The 17,276-nt window shown below is 38.6% G+C and overlaps 1 long non-coding RNA gene across 1 annotated transcript; it reads left to right on the forward strand.

Moving 5' to 3' along the window:
- Positions 1 to 1,171: 1,171 nt before the first annotated feature.
- On the forward strand, positions 1,172 to 16,201 carry LOC140204714 (uncharacterized). The gene is made up of 3 exons (XR_011887696.1): positions 1,172 to 1,462; positions 14,319 to 14,398; positions 15,471 to 16,201. It is a non-coding gene; the product is annotated as an uncharacterized lncRNA (long non-coding RNA).
- The last annotated feature ends 1,075 nt before the right edge of the window (positions 16,202 to 17,276 follow it).

The following is a 17,276-nucleotide window of genomic DNA, read 5'->3' on the forward strand; positions in this document are numbered from 1 at the left end:
CACCATTAAATTACTTTATTAAATCTACCACTCGATTGTAAGAGCGGTTTCTTAAGGTTGTCATAGCTCGGGGGTTAGTGGGGATAAGCATCCTCTACCTATTAAATGTTGCCAATGGTGTGCATCTCTGTCAAACAAGTCCATCTCCTGGCCTTCACATGTAGCTTAGTTACTAAGCCTGGTGGAACCATTTCTACTGACAGCAGAAGGTGCAAAGGTCCCTCAAAACCAGTCACTTTGGGCAGATAAGGCTAATCAGCCTTGATTGGCACCTCATCTAGGAGAAGGAAAAGTCAGATCTCAAACTTCTGCTGCCTTGCGGCTGTACCTACTCATGGGGATGGTTTTGGGGGTAAGCCCTGAGGAAAAACCTAGAGCTGGAATCCCTAGGGCAGTCCTAACGTGAGATCAAAGCTGACTGGCAACTCCTACAACACTGCTGGTGCCAAACTATCGGTCTTTGTCGTCCCTTTGGATTCATCAGCTGTGTGGAGAGGGAGAGCCTTCTGCGTGGGCAACAGTCCTGTCTTGAGTATCAACTTCAGCAGCTAGGATACAACATCCATGGATGAACTCCACCAATGGAGCCATCATTGTAAGAGTTAGACATATTGATGATGACCAACAACTTACGTTTTCAGTATAAAATAGTATAGAACACAGGAGAACCCAGAAATAGGTACACATAATTAAAATTGGAAGGGATGTTTTTAAGAGTTGACAGGAATATGATCGATGTCGATCTCAAGCTGGGCTTGGATTAGGATTAGTTTCAGGGTATAGAGTGATACTTCATGCTGTGAAGAGTCTGTAGAAATGCAATTCTTTCAAGTTTTTCTCATTACCACTTCAGTGAATCTTGTTCACTTTATTATAACTCCAGCTTATTTGGTAACACAACTGCTTTCGTGTTGGAAAACAGTGGGTAAGTTTCACTCCAGAGATTTCAAAGTAAAAAGCTAGGCCAACAAAGTGATATAACATGATGAGGTCAGTCTTGTTTAACTGGGACCTAACATTCATTCACACATGGCTGCCATAAAGAATCCTCTATGTCTATTTGGAAGAAGAACCAAAGAGTAATCCCGGGTGTCTGGGCTCTTCCCTCAAAATCAGAATGGCTCAGAATATAAAAGGTCCATGCTCACTGCTTACTTACAATACATGGTAACCACACTTCTAACTCTTACAGATTCCCCTATTATCAATTTGCATCTAGGTACCAGTCTATTCCTTGGTGGAAACTCCCTATGCAGTGCAATGCAATCCTCCCATGTAAAACAGCAGCTGAAATCTTTGATGGGAGAAGAAAGGAAAGGAAGCAACCAGTGGTTTACTTTGCATTTGCAGCTCTGTTACAAGTTTTCTGAGATGCTTCTGTTATTGTTGCCGTTGTCTTGCGCAGACTTGGATCTTGCGATATTTCCCAATGGATTCTGCGCATGCGTCGGACAAGCTGGAGGTGAGTGCCTGCTTGTTGTTGACTGGATAAGGAAATCCATGCTCACTGGTTCAGCTCGCTGTCAATATTCAGAGATATTTAAAACTAATAAAACATACTGAAACAATTTTTTAAAAATCAAGATCAATTCAGTAGGAACTAACAAAGTTTACCTTACCAATTACTTGCCCTACCTGTATATTAATTTTCAGTCATTCAGGAAGGACATGTAGGACTGTCTGAGCACCAACATCATTCACTGTCAGCATTGGTCTTTTTCTACCTCCCACTAAGTGGATGACCGCACATTTTCCACATTGTATTCTATCTGCCATATCCTTTTAAATTCACTTACCTTGTTAATAATTCATTGAAGACTATATGTTCTCCTTAATATCAGGAACAAACTCAGATTTATTAAACTTAGTTCCCTTGTCCAAATAATTGATAAAGATTGAACTGCTAGAGCCCCAGCACCGATCCATTTGGCAACCTCTAATCACAGTATTTAAACCTGAAAATGATCTCTTTATTCTTATTCCTTGTTCTTTGCCCAATAGCCAATTCTCAGTCCATACCAAGATACTGTATTACAATCACATGTGCTCTAATCTTTTTAATAACATCTTGCAAGGCACTTCATCAAAGGCTTTTATAAAGTCCAAATGCACCATATGCACTGATTGTCATCATCTCAAGAAAACAACAGATTTGTCAAACACTATTCTCTTTTCATAAATACATGTTCACTCTGTCCAATCCTACTATTATTTTGTAATTACTATACAACCATGAGTTTCAAGCATTTTCCCTACTACTGATGTCAGACTCCATTACCCTGTCGCTTTTTCTTCATTTCATTTGTTCACCAGTTTTTATGGGTCCACCATAGACAGCATCCTATCCAGATGCATCACTGCTCTGGCAACCATAGCAACTGCTCTGTCCAAGACAGCAAGAAATGCAGAGATTATGAAAACAGCTCAGACCACCATGAAAACCAGCCTACCTTACATTGACTTTGTATACACTTCCTACTGAATCGGGAAAGCAGCTAACATAATCAAAGATCCCTCCCATCTCAATCATTCTCTCTTCTATTGAGTGTAAGATACCAAATCTTGAAAGCATGCACCATCATGCTCAAGGACAGTTTCTATCCTGCTGTTATAGAACTCTTGAATGGACCTCTTGTATGATTAAGATGAACTTCTGGTCTTTCAATCTTCCTTGGTGTGGCCTTTGCACTATTGTCTACCTGCATCCACTGCCTCTGGAACTGTAATATTGTATTCAACATTCTGTTACTGCTTTTGCCTTTGCACTACCTCAATGCATTTTGATTTTTTTCCTGCTTCGATCGCATGCAAAGCAAATGTTTTCACTGTATCCCGGCACATTTGACGATAATAAACCAATTACCAATTAAGAAGTGAGATAGATTGGCTGGTTGAATGGTGTTGCAACAATGGTCTCACACTCAACATCAGCAAGATCAAGGAACTGATTGTGGACTTCAAGAAGGAAGTTAAGAGAACAGGCACCAGTAATCACTGAAAGGGATTGGAAAGGATGAGCAGCTTCAAGTTCCTGAATGTTAACATCTTCGAGGATCTATCCTGGGCCCAACCCATTGATGCAATCAGAAAGAAGACACAACAGTGGCTATGCCTCGTTAGAAGTTTGAAGAGATTTTGTTTGTCATTAAAGATACTTGGAAATTCTATAGGTGCATGGTGGAGAGCTTTCTGACAGAATGCGTCATAGACTGGTATGCAGGCTCTAATGCACAGGATCGCAAGAGGCTGCAGAGGGTTGTAGATTTAGCCAGCTCTGTCACAGGCACAAAATTCCTCACCATCGAATACATGTTCAAAAAAGCAGCATCCATCACTTAGGACTCTCACCATCTGGGACATACCCTCTCCTCATTACTACCATCAGGGTGGAAGTACAGGAGCCTGATGACCTACACTTAATAATTCAGAAATAGCTTCTGCCCACTGCCATCAGATTTCGGAATGATCCATGAACAACATTCTGTTATTCCTTTCCTTGCACAATTTATTTTTATAATTTATAGCAATTTTATGTCTTTGCATTACACTCCTGCCGCAAAACAAACTCAAACCATATTAGATAATAATAATAAAACTGATTCTAATGTCTTTAAATCATTTATTCCTTAATGATATCTCTAATTTTAGACCTTAAGAGCCTCACATAAACTTCTAATTATTGTTTCCTTTTACAGTCTGCATTAAAAAAAATTCTCACAAGAGAACTTGCAGTCTGCCTTCCATTTCCTCATCAATTTGTTGGTCCTCCTTTACTGTATTCTGAAATTTCCCCCAATTCAAAATCGTGCTGTGTTTTATTAGCAGCTTTTCAATCTTTTTCCTTTGACCTAAAACTATCTTTAACTTCTCTATTAGACATGATTTGACTACCTGTTTGGCATGCTTGAGATGGATGTACTGTATATTTGCAATAAACTATGTATTAATTCTTCATTATTAAAATATATTTATGTATTCAGAAAGATTAAAGATCTTAAAGATTTTATTTTAAAGATTATTTTTATTTGTCACATGTATATCCAAACATACAGTGAAAAACATTATTTGCATCAAATCAAATCAGCAAGAGTTGTGCTAGGCAGCCTGCAATTGTCCGCAGTCTTCCAGCACCAATATAACATCCCCACGGTTTACTAATCCTAACCCATATATCTTTGAGAGGAAACTGGAGCACCCAGAGGAAGCCCACACAGACATGGGGAGAATGTACAAACTCCTTACAGGCAGTAGTGGGAATCAAACTCTGATCTTACAGCCGGTATTGTAAAGCAACTTGTTAACAACTATGCTACCATGCTGCCATCTATGCATTCTGTGCATTCATCAACTTTTTGATAATATGATGTTACACCTGTTAATGCAGCTTTTCACAACTCTTGCCTTAAAGGTTTGTAAGTATCAATCAATGAGGTCTTGGATCTTGCACCAATTCCTTTAGGGTACAAGAGGAGGCTTTCCCAGAGTAGTTCCCTACGATGAATCCAGCAAAAGAGCAGCTGACAGGTTCAATTCTTCAAATTTATCAATGAGCCTTTGTGTCAAATCTCTGTCTCTAACAGTGCACGTGTGGATGGAAGTCTCAGATGTACTTCCTTCTCAATGACTGCATGCAAGCAAACCTAATAGGCTCCTCATTAATAGACTCAACAAATAACATGCAATGTGCAAAATTCTCATGAGATGGTGCTGTTTACCAAGAAATAGATATAAAGCAGGATAGACAAAGGAGAGTCAGTGGATGTTGTTTATTTGGATTTTCAGAATGCATTTGACAAAGTGCTGCACATGAGGTTACTTAACAAGATAAGAGCTCACTGTATTACAGGAAAGGTACTAGCATGGATAGAAGATTGGTTGACTGACAAGAGGCAAATTGTGGGAATAAAGGGGATTTTTCTAGTTGGCTGCAAGTGACTAGTGGTGTGCTGCAGGGGTCGGTGTTGAGGCCACTTCTTTTCATGTTATATGTCAATGATTTGGACAGGGAATTGATGGCCAAGTCTGTGGACAATATGAAGATAAGCAGGTAGTGTTGAGAAAGCAGGGTGTCAGCAGGACTTGGGGGAATGGGCAAAAAAATGGCAGGTAGAATATAGTGTAAGAAAATGCACAGACATGCATTTTGGCAGAAGGAATAAAGGTATGGACTATTTTCTAAATGTAGCGAAAATTCAAAAATCAGAGGTGCAGAAGGACCTGTGAGTCCTTGTGCAGAATTCCCTAAAGTATAGCTAAATGCAATGTTAGCATTTATTTCAAGAGGACTAGAATGCAAAAGCAAGGATGTAATGCTGAGGCTTTCTAAGGCATTGATCAGAGTGCACATGGAATATTATGAGTACTTTTGGGCCTCTTATCTCAGAAAAGATGTGCTGACATTGGAGAGGATCCAGAGGAAGTTCACAAGAATGATCCCAGGAATGGACGGGTTGACATATGAGGAGTGTTTGATGGCTCTGAGCCTGTGCTTGCTGGAGTTTAGAAGATTGAGAGGATCTCATTGAAACATATTGAATATTGAAAGGCCTAGATAGAGTGGATGTGGAGAGAATGTTTCTTATAGTGAGGGAGTCTAGGACCAGAAGGCACACCCTCACAATTGAGACATGTCCATTTAGAACAGAGATGAGAAAAACCTTCTTTAGCCAGAAGGTAGTGAATCTGTGAAATTTTTTGCCACAGACAGCTGTGTAGGTCAAGTCATTGGGTATATACAAAGCGGAGGTTGATAGGTTATTCATTAATCATGGTCTCAAAGGTTACAGGGAGAATGAGATTGAGAGGGATAATAAATCATCCATGAAAGAATGATAAAATGGCCGAGCAGACTGAATGGACTGAATGGCCTAGTTCTGCTCCTATGTCTTATAGTCTAATGGTCTAAATTGTACTGATAAACCCTAATGTTTGCTTAGCATAGGTAAGTCAGTTTAACATTTTTCTAACTAATTTCAAATGCATCCTGCATTAAATCAGAATGAAATAGAGGGTAATAATATTGCACATGCAATATACTATAACCCCCTTATTTAACCACCTCCATATTTGTTATAATGTTGTGATGATTTGAAAGAAAAAGGAGTCCAATCATAATAAGGATTTATGTAATGAAGCTCACCTGAACAATGGTGTCATTTGCGGTTTGCCATTCCTGTATCCTCATGAGTTTGAGTCTTTTCGTAACGTATCTCACAACTTGAATGTCCTACTTCTTTTGAGAAGGGTTTCCAAAATATACGGTAAAGAATGTGAAGTGAGCCACAGTTTAGATAATTGAGTAGTGAAGGCTGGAAGACTGTGTTCATGAGGTACTGCAGATTACAGCTGCAGCATTGATCATAAATCATGGTGTACAAGGAATGTTTTAACTTACCATCCAGTTGTGGATGAATATTTGCTATGGTCCAGTGGTGAAGGGATTAATCTATCTGTTACTGTGCTCACCTTTATAATGACAGATTAAGTGTCTGAAAACTTGAGAACATTTGTTAGATTATACTGTGTGTGTGCTTCTTAAAATCTGTTCATATACCATATCACCACACAGGACAATATTTGCAGTTGATGCCTAATTATTCTTTAGCAGAATGGTTGTGGTTGAAAGCAGCAGGTGCTACTTCAATGAGTGAAATAGAACAGCTACAGTGTTTAGATAGCAAGAAAATCTACAGAGACACAAGAATCTCAACCCAAAACATCAGCTGTCCATTTCTCTCTACAGATACTACCAGATACACTGAATTCCTCCAGCATCTTGTGAGTTGCAAAAGCATTTACAGTATTGCTGGTAAAGAAACTTTACTTCAAATCAGATCCTTTAAATTTTAAATCTAAAACCATATAAAACTTCAAGCCCATCAAAAAGCACCTTGCAAGAACAATTGTCTGAAACCAATGATTTCTATCAGTAAATGTCTTGCATTCCACTGTTTGAAATTGTAATGCTGTTTAATGTTACACAGACACTGATAAGGGATCACAAGTAGCCCACCTCTCTCCCTTAAACCCTCTGTTATGCTTATTCTGCTAATTTAGACTGTAGAGCAGAAATTATTAAGTAGGACTTTTGAAATGCAAATACCTGCATTAGATGCAGTGTGGCATTCATGAGAAAGGTAATGAAAACATTCCTAAGGCTGAATTTCCAAGTGAACTAGCTTTTGTAGACTTGTTTGTGATGCAATTTTTAAAACAACTAAGCCTTTACATTGAATCACCTTGCAATGGTTTATAAATCTGCTTTTTAAAGAGACCTGGCTGATTTTTACCAACTTTTCGGTAGTTTTCAAATGAACCTTGATGAACCTACCAAGTTGCGGAATGGAATTTTTTCAGCATACAGATGCAGACCAGGTACAGCACAGTTTACGTGTAGACGAACTCCATCTCATTATTATTTCAATTCACAAGCTTGATTTTTAAATACTAAAAAATATTTTAAAAATAAGCAGTGCAAAACTGTTTTATGGTTGATGCTGAACATTCCATAATGTTAACATTTTTAAAACCATAGCAACGTTGCTGCTCAGGTGGCACCCTGGTGTGATACAGCTTTTCAGTGTTTGAGAGACTACCCCACCCAGCTCCATCCCTTCATGGCCATTAGTTAGTGGAAAGGTCATAAAATGTTGTCCTCTCTCACAGAGTTTTTGCACTGATTGCACCAAACGTCAATGCATCCCTCAGCGTGTACTCCTTCTGCCTGGAATGTGCAAGTTGGCAGCATTCCCTTACGGACGTGTCATGTGCTGGAAGACCAACAAGTTTTAAGACCAAAAAGTGTATTTCACTGAGTTGATGATCTTCCAACAGCACTTGATGCCTGTCTTGGGTGTGTGTCCCAGGAACACTCCATGATCAGAGAGTTCTCTGCTACACAGCTGCTGAGACAAAGACCCTTGCATCCTCCTCCACACCCTCTTAGCAAATCTACAGGCAGCAAAGATGTAGTCTTTCTTAGCCATGTTGCCTCATTTAACAGCTTTTCCTGCTTGCAATTTTCTGGCTATATGTACTTACATTACAACTATACCAATATATTAATAAAATAGTTGGCTGGTTGTAGGTTGATATTTTGACATTCTATTTGTAATTCAGCTGCTGATTATTTATTTGTCATAACATCTTAAACTGCTTTACAGAGGTGCAGTCTCAAAAATTATAAAGGCTGATCCTTCAGAAAAAATAATGATTAGAGATTAAAGTCAAAGACTTGCTCAAAGAGGTTACACTTTCTTTATGACCACTGAAGAAAGTGCATTTACAAAATATTAATGCCTATGTACTATATAACACAAATAATAAGATATTTCCCAATAATTGTATAAGTTGCAACAGAGATATGTATTTGCATAGGTCATATCTTACAGGAAACTCAACCAGTTTTTAGTTTCATTACTATAAGCTGCCGGATCTGTGGTAACACAATGTAATCAGAAATGAAATAAGCACATTAAAAGTAAATTTAATCACTCAATTATCCCTATCTTTTTCCCTGCATAAATGAAGAGGAATCAAAATAATTTTAGAATTGACCGACTGGTTGGTAAATTGGTAATACTACTTAAAAGAACCACAGCCTTAATGACTAAATATTTTGCATACCTTTTTCACATATAGATAGATTAAGAATAATGGATGATTTTCATAAATTACATTTTTCACTGATGACATAGCAATAATTATATATCGCTCTTATTGTACAATATTGTTACCTTCATTGTGTTTTTCATCAAAGGACATTATGGAGGTGCAGACAATCCTCCAAGAAATCCGTTGTCTCACAGTTTCAGTGATCTGAATTTAATTCTGAACTTTAGTGCTGTCTGTGTGGAGTTTGTTAGTTCTCCCTATGACTGTGTGGGTATCCTTCAGGTGCTCCTGCATCCCAAGTGAATGTGTATTATTGTCACATGCATTGAGATAGAGTGAAAGGCTTTTATTTTGTGTGCCATATAGTCAGATAATTCCATACTGTACATAATTATATTAAGATAGCAAAAAGAAAATAGTGTGCAGAATCTAGTACAGCTGCTATAGAGAAAGGGCAGTGAAGGCAGACAAATGAAGTGCAAAGGCCATGATGAGGTAAACTAGGAAATTAAGGCTTCAAAAATTGAGCTTTTAGTGCTTAAGAGGTTCAGCTTGATGAACTTAACAGGTTCCTTGAGTTGGGTGGTTCAGCTTTTCGTCCTTGAGTCTAGTGATACAAGATCTCAGGAGTTTGTTTCTTCAATACCATTTTGTATGGTCCCTAGTGTGGGTGCAAAATGTGGACGAGTTCTGGGAATGGGGAGAATAAAATTAGGATAGCAGTATGATTAGGGTAAATGGGTATTGGATGGCCAACATAACCAAAGGACCCATTTCAGTTTTGGATGACCTCCAAAAGAGGCTAACTTACTGGAAAGTAATTTGGTTCAGAATCAAAGAAACAATACCTCTTACCACTGACCTTAAAGAAAGTGATCTCTGTTGTGTTGACTTCCGCTTTTCTGATGCTTTATGCTCTCAGATCATTTTGCTTATGTCAATCGGTTGAGATGTTGCTAAGTTTACAGTGCAGCCAGTCATGTAGAACAAACCAGGGTACACAGGGCACAATCTGTAATGTAATGTAAATGTTGTTCAGAGTTGAAACATAATTATAAAATTAGAAGGAAGGTGAAAGAAGCTTCCTTAGTGCCAATTACAGTTTTGCATGAAATATACAACTCACTTAAAATTCATGTAACAAAGTATAAGGTTTTCAGGCAATGTTCATAAGTAACTTAATTCCTGCCAGTTCAAAATATTTTTCTTAACTATGATCAAAAATGTTGTCAACAAATGTGGAAGAGCACTAAAAATGCCAACAGAAACTGTGGGATTTCTGCAGTTAATTGTATTCTGGAAATAATTCAGTAGACATATATTTCACAAAATCATCATATTTGCTCTTTAGATTGTCATTCTCAATTTTATTAGATATTGGCTAAGAAGCAAATAATAAATACAATTTGAAAGAATTTTAATGTCAAATGGAATTTAAATCTCTTTTAGGACTGTTCTGAATTTTAGGAAAAAAAGGGCTGCATGTCTAAGACTTCTTCTTTGCAACCATTCATTTGCCATTAATTTGAATTTCTTCCACACTACCTGTGCCACCATCATTGGGCAGCACTGCAGTGTAGCAGTTAGCTTAATGCTTTATGGTGCCAATGACCTGGTTTCAATTACCGCAGCTGTCTGTAAGGAGTTTTCCCTGTGACCATACGTGTTTCCTCTGGGTGCTCCAGTTTGCTCCCACATCCCAAAGGCGCATACATGGTTAATTAGTTCCTTGTTGTATTTGGGCAGTGTGGGATTGTTTAGCTAGAAGGGCCTGTTACTGTACTGCATTTCTAATTAAAAATTAAAATATAACTAAAATAATTACTGTGTTGGTAATCTGTTGATTTACATTTAACAAGCCTGAAAATTACAGATTACTGACTCAATAGTTAGAAGAAAAATCTATAAGATGCTGGTCTAGATAGTTTTACAGTGTTACCTGAGACAGTTGAAATGGCCATATGTATGAACGTCTTTATCTTCATGCAATGTGGTAAGTTTAAGATATATTTAACATAGTATGTCAGAATCAATTCTAATATTTCTCAATTGGCCATTTCTTAGTATAGCACACTATCCCTCTAATCTATGGCAGCACTAATTGGATTACTTTCGTGCTAATGTACACCATTCAGAAGCTACCTATTGGTCAATGGCAGGAGTAGCAACAATATTGTCAAGAATTATTCCTACTCTTGCCACCACAGCAAGTGCAATTGCACCCATGATAAATTCATTATTTTCTCCCTCAGAATAAGTCAATTTGAAAGGAATGCAAAGATACTTTACTAAGATATAATTTTAAGGTTTGGTGACACTGATAATGTTGGACCATTGATAAACATGAAGCAGTTCTCAACAATAATAATGTTCTGTCTCCCTCCAGTCTAGGCAACACAATGGCCCAGCAATTGCAATTGGGATTTGGTTCATTCTTGTCACCCATACTAAGGAATAGTAAAAAACTTTGTTTTGCATGCTATCCACACAGATCATTTCACCACATCAGTAAACTGAGGTAGTACAAGGGAAAAGCACTAACAAAATGGTGAGACAATGGTGATGGTCAATCTGCTTACCGTCAAGCTAAACTCTAATCAGGAAATTCTGGTACCTGTTGTCAGTTGAATTCTGCTCCCCACACGAAGCATTACCGGGGGCGGGAGGGGGATTTGAAGGAGATGGGAGATGAAAAATGAGATTCATGTAGATAGGTATTTTATGGGAGATGAAAAATGAGATTCATGTAGATAGGTATTTTATGCTAGGCATGGACTAGGTGGGTCAAAGGGCCTTTTTCCATACTAAGACCTTGTATCAAAAAAGTCCTTGTATCAGTTACTTGATGTAATGTCAACTTTTTTAATCTGGTATTTTTGCTGTATAAACATTATGAAGTCTTGTTAAATGAGGTGTAACCAAGCATTATAAAGCATAATTACTCCTAAAGAATTTCTCTGAAGAACTAATTTAATACCTGAGGGTTGTCATACCTTTGAAAATATTTGATAATTCCATCATTTTTAACACAGCAATGTATTTTCATGATATTTTAGCCTCCACAATATTCCAATTTTTGTTTCTCATTTGTTATTTCACTTACTATTGCATTTATAAAAAAATTATAAAAATATAAACTTTTTCATCCTTGTTTATTGTCTGAGAGTGAAGAATTGTCATCAGTTGCTTTGCCAGCTTGATGGCACACTGTTGTTGGATGCCAGGGAATCCCTCTGTAGCCTTTGCCTGAATGGTAATCATGTCAGGCACAGCAAAATCACTGCTGGCGAGCCTTCTTAATTTTTGCAGTGAGGTTTCATTGACACAGCATTACCCAAGCACTGGGTCAAACTGAGATTAAGAAGTGCATAGGGAGTTCAATGAACCTCCTGGGTCTTCGCCAACTTGAAACAGAGTTTATACAAATGCTTTGGGAAGAAGGCCTGGCTTCTCATATGTAATACATTGCAAATTTACTGCATGAAAACAGAGCTCTTTGGCTGTGAGAATTGGATTTATAGCCAGGCATTATAAATAAAAGGCTGCTGGTTGAAAATTGATACTGTAACTACTGACATCAGTAGCTACTGTATAATAGTAGCCCCAGGGTTTCTGACATCACCAAGTCCTTATGATTGAGTTACAGTGTTTTAATAAATACAAGTTACTTTATCTCTTTGCATTTCTGAAAACTATATCCCTATAATCCATGCAGTCATTGGGCACATCATATAAATACAGTTCTCTGTAAATTTCCCTTCTCTGACATTAGATACCTATCATCCTCTTACACCTGTGCCAGCACACACCCATTTCCAGTCACTGTCTGATATGATGATTAAATTTCCTCAAAGAAAATGGGAAAATGTTGGGTGGATGGGTTCACAGCTACTCAAAGTGGAGAAGGAGCATTCGCAATGGTGTTTGAGAACCTCCGGCTGGTGCAGAAACTTAGCGTAAGTAGCACAGGGAGAGCACTATCTCACAAATGTTCATCACATCCACCCCATCAGCCATCTCCTCTACGCCCTGTGGCGAAGAGCCTACAGTTCCCACATTGTGCTCATGAACTCAAGAAACCTACAGAGACAGAATGGAAAGAGTTATTCTCGGGCGCAAGCGACTTCCTAAGAAGCAGAGAAAAGATTTTTTTCCTTCTTTGCATTATTGGCATTTTTTATCTTTTATTTTACTCAAACCAAAACTCTTAAGCTTCTATATAAAGTGTTCCTGGCATGTCTGGCGAGAGGGGTGAAAGTCTAAAGATGTTTTCCACAATGGGAGTGCCTGGAATGGGGCTGCTAGAGGTAGCGTTAGAGCGGATAGGGTAGTGTAGTGATATTTAAGAGGCTTTTGGATAGACACATGAGCACACAGGGAATGGGGGTAATATGGACAATGTTCAGGCAGGTAGATTTGATTTAATTTGGCATCGTGGGCCGAAGGGGCTGTTCCTGAGCAGTACTGTTCAATGTTCTATAATTAGCTGCAAGATCACTGGTTGTATAAGGCTCTTTGTCTGAACTATTCTTAATCCTGAATGACGCTTGCCACCACGCTGTGTTGCGCTTCGTTTTTTTAAAAAAATCTCTTAGCATTGCTCATCCCTGCTTGATTGTCTTTTGCTCCCTCGTTTATCCTTACTGTGTTAAAACATAAATCTCCAATTTCGGTGGATCGCCTTTCCCCCTTAACTCTCGTCCTTTGTTCTACATGAACCTCTCCCGGTTCCTTTTCCAGTTAACTGTGAGTTTTCCCCATACTATCTCTCTCATATACTGCGAGGACATCTTATCTGTCAGCATCAGCGCTTGTCCAATGTTCTGGAGCATTTGCTCCGTGGGCACGCACACCTGTTGCGCTCCACGTGGATTTCACTGGGTTGCAATGAAAACTCTTCCAAGTTCCCAGCACATCGACACATACTCTGCAAAAGCGATCCACCCTCTGACTGCATCTCACACCCTGCGCACATCCTTGCCCTTGTGCACGACTGTTTCTCAGCCTCGACCTTTCCCATAGGGTAAGACTCCGCCATTTCCGAGGGTACCCTCGGCAGGTTCAGAGTTCAGCGGGAGTTGGTGACCGTCTCTTTTCATTTAAAAGTCGGTCTTTTAAATGATCACGAAATAGTCCATCTACGCCAAAAGAGAAACAGGAGACTGTTCTCAAGTTTTTACGCCGCGTCCACCCGCTCTATACTTAATAATTGGATTTCCATTGTTTTCAATATCCCCTAAAATGTAGTTAAGCACGCAGTTCTGATTGTCAGCATTTTTCTGTTGTGAATTGGTGTTTGGTGCGCTTTCTACATTGCAACATTGAATTCGCTGAAACATTACCTTATTGGCGACAAAGTGCTAAAGAAATGCAAGTTTATATCTTTGAGATGCGATCGCATTGATCGCTCGCTGTGCCGGATTATAATCAGTTTCCAGGTTGTTATCACTAGAGGGCACAGTGTGCTTAAGAAAAATGCGCTCCGCTTGCATCCGGCCGTAGTCAGCAGAAGCTGTTACGTGCCTGTCTGAGAACGCTAGCGAATGGAAATAGATACTTCATCATTTGAAGTGGTTTTCAATCCACAGTGCCTTCCCGCCGCCGAGAAAAAATAGCAGAACTCAAAATAAATTTGACACATCCTTTGTTATCTGTCAGTCCCAGCGTCCTTGCTGAAGAAACCCTATCTTTTATTTCTCTCTCAGAAAAGAGCCCCCTGGGACTGTCGACTTATGAATGTCGCTATCTTCAGATGACGTGCATATTTTTGCAAGAGGCAGCTACTGTAAGTGTTTATCATCGGGGCAGACGTGTGGCAGAAAAGCTGGTCAATCTTTGCGGGAAGTCTTCCATCCTCCACCCCTTCACCTCCACGCACAATTCTTCACAAGATCATCCATTCTTCCAGGAATGATACGACAGACTCCATGTTAATAGGTTCTCTGTCACCTCCCTTTATGCCGTATGCTTACCTGTATGTAAATATACACCTGCGTTCAAAAACAGTGGTGAATACGTGAAGGGTATAGGCGGCAGTGTACCGACTATATTTTTAACCTGGCAAACCGATGATGAGTATGTACATATTTACTTAATGAACAGAGAGATATTTGCACGTTAGACACATATGAGCGAAGCTTACTCACAAGGCATACGCCAACACGCATAGACATATTTAGATCTGTCCTTTCCCACAAAATATGGAAATGTGCTTGTTTTATATGGATTTAAAAGTCGCCCATACTCTCATCACTCGAAGCACATCTGAGAGGTTAAGATGTTGCCACAGAAAAGCACTCAATGCGCTCGGCGGCTCATTGCTAATACCGTGCACGAGCTTTCGCTATTTTACTAGAGAATGGCTTGAATATATGTATTGATGAAGATTCACTGTATTAAATAAATTCGGACAATTATGAGCGGTGGGAAAACGCATAATGCCGGTCTCCCCTCCCCTCCATCCCCAAGACCGTCTCATCTGTAAAACCGGATGTTACAACTGGGAAAGGCATTGCAGGCGCTATTAAAGTGATTCATTAATGCTTCTTGAAGTACGCATCCAATTCAAAAATATTATTCTAAAACGATTCTTAATAGATCTCGCACCGTGGGGGCGCGTTCCACTGTACTTATTTTTCCTAAATAACATATACAGTGACAAACATTTGAGAACGTTTGCCGTTTGGTTATACAGTATTTTGGCCACTGGCTTCACACACAACACTTCAAATTGGTGTTCTGACAACATGACGAATCCTTGGCACAGCGAATAGCGGGCGCCCGGTTGCTAATGTATATATTCGATATGTCCAAGAAAGAGATCTACTGGAATTACTGTTTCTTTATCTCTTTTTCAGGGATTATATTGAGCTGGACACATATTTTGTATTCGTTCGCCGTTTAAAGACCCCAAAAATATATCCCCTAACAATGTTTGAAGTAGCAACTCGCTCGAAGTCTCGATGGAATTTAATCCTCGGTAAGCTAACTTTGTTACAGAAATATCGAAGTGCTTAACTTCTAATCGGCGTTGATACACTCATTTAAGTAACTTCAGAGCATTTCGGGGTATCATTCACGAGACAGCGATTCAAAAGGGATAACGTAGAACTCAACTGCGTAAACGAATGCGTTGCTTTCCGGACGAATTGCAGTCAACGTGATACTCTACGGAGAAAAACACCTCGATTTTCTACGAATTCGCATCGACAAAATTGGAAACGGAGCAAAGAGACAGCGAAAGAGAAATGTTTCATCAAAATAAAATCCTTAATTATCTGGTTGCGTATTAAAGTGAATAGTTTTGGAAGACGCATCCAAATTGACAGTGCCAATCTGATTTTGAAGTTGAACAGTATCATTATCAAAAATATGTTATTTATTGCTGCGTATTTGCAGTTCATAATTATTATTTGCTATTTGATGGTGCAAAGCCATATCACTTAATATCCCGTAAGAATCCACAGTGCTGACTAAAGATGGTTTGAGCGTTTCGTTCCAGAATAAATTCAATTGAGGTATTTATTCGTGAATAAAATGCGCTCAAGCTTGTTTTCCTAGTTTACATTTAAATCCTATAATTGCACTATTGAAGGAAAACTGAGAAATAAATGTTTTCTTTATTTAATTTTTTTGTTTAGAAAATGAAATCTACTGTGCTCTAACGAAGTTTAATCCAGAATTCAACAAAAAAAAACTTGCAATAAAGAAATACGGGGGAAAAAACTTACATTTTCAGAATTGTTCAATTTGTTTTCATTGGATTGAAAACCTCACGTTGATGTTTACTTTTTGTTTAGGCAATTGCCAGATTTTGGATAGTGCTTTTTAACATTTCTTGAAAAGTCAACGGTAATTCTGAGCAGCGATAATTTTCTATCTTCATCCCTCATCCTGGCTTGCCGATACAAAGGAACGCTGTATCAGTAAAAATGCACCATGTAACTGAAGGTTATAGCTCAAAACATTGTTCAGTTATTGTGACTATGTGTAATTAAACGAGGTGGCATACCTTTACGCACCAATATAACTCAGAATAATTAAAATACTTTAAGCAAATAGTTGGTGTGACAATTTGGGCCAGATCCACTAGCTGTCAATGTTCTGCATTACTTCAGAAAGTTTCTTGTTTGATCACAAACTTTGAACACACTGCCTAGAATCTACACGAGAACATGGGAAAACCAATGGTAATAAAATGTAAACAACGATTCGCTTCCCTGGTTCTTTTTCTTCCTCTCTAAACGCTAACAGAATAAATTGATGCCAGCATAGTAATTAATTTGTGAGCTGTACTAATTCTGGTAACTTGAACCGGCCAGTATAATCTTTCTAAGTGCTGGCAGCTCCGGTGGGGATTCGCACATTTCATGCTTCATTACTTAAGTCAAGCGCCTCCTCTCAGCATATAACCTGCGAGCACGCTGTCCCCTGAAGTTAGAAGTGAAGTATAAAACTACTATATACAAAACGTAACTTTTTAATTCCTAGATTTTTAGAAAATAAATACGATTTAATTCTTTCCAGCTCCCGAGAACTCTTTAACTTTATATATCATCAACACAATGATATTCCGTGTTGCAATTTTACTGTTTCAATAGCCATGTATATTGATCAACATTTACTTGCACAACCAACGTCTATTATAGACAGAATTACATCAG

This window comes from Mobula birostris, chromosome 1, assembly GCF_030028105.1.
Source record: "Mobula birostris isolate sMobBir1 chromosome 1, sMobBir1.hap1, whole genome shotgun sequence".
NCBI classification, from domain to species: domain Eukaryota; kingdom Metazoa; phylum Chordata; class Chondrichthyes; order Myliobatiformes; family Myliobatidae; genus Mobula; species Mobula birostris.